The sequence below is a fragment of the Crocuta crocuta genome, unplaced genomic scaffold, assembly GCF_008692635.1.
Source record: "Crocuta crocuta isolate KB4526 unplaced genomic scaffold, BGI_CrCroc_1.0 scaffold77, whole genome shotgun sequence".
Taxonomy (NCBI): Eukaryota; Metazoa; Chordata; class Mammalia; order Carnivora; family Hyaenidae; genus Crocuta; species Crocuta crocuta.
The window spans coordinates 235686-236356 of record NW_027532172.1 but is presented as its reverse complement, the minus strand read 5'-3'; positions in this window follow the sequence as shown (position 1 = coordinate 236356).

Below are 671 nucleotides of genomic sequence, written 5' to 3'. Positions count from 1 at the left end.
AAGGGGCCGGCCTCCCTCTGAAGAGAGATCGTGTAACAGATAATAATAACAGCAGTAATGATATCACAAGTGCACAAGCTGGGACCAGAGGCAGGGTTCGAACCCGGGTTTTGTTCGTCAGCTCAGCCCTCACTCGTGACGATCCTCCGGCGCCCCGTCCCCAGCCCAGGCTCCCGGGTCCTCTGGGCCTAGACAGAGGGACACACCTGCACACCTCCCCACCTTGGAGCAGTGCTCTGGGACACAGATTGGTCACCACTGGTCTTGGAGCCGGCTCTAAACGCTCAGGGGTGGGGCCAGGGGGCCCCCCAGGTTTCACGTGGGGGTGTAGGAACCGTGGGAAAGCCCCAGGAACCCCCAACCTGGCTCCGGGTCGGCGTGGGTACCCTGGAGGCCTTCTCGGAGACGGCATCCAAGCCGAGGCTGTTCCTGGCGGCCATACGGGGCGGGGACTGGCTAAGCGCCGTATCGCAGGCCCCTGCCTGGGGCTGGGGCTGGGCCCTGAGACCCAGTGTTCTTACATCTCTGCTCCCCCTTGCAGGTGGCTTCTCCGATCAGGCCCTGGCTCAGGAGAACGGGGCCTCGACGGAAGGGTCCTTTCCCTCTTATGTTCCTTCTGGTTTGGGGACCCCCCGTAGGCAGGCGGTGCTGGGCAATGCAGCCAAGGGCCA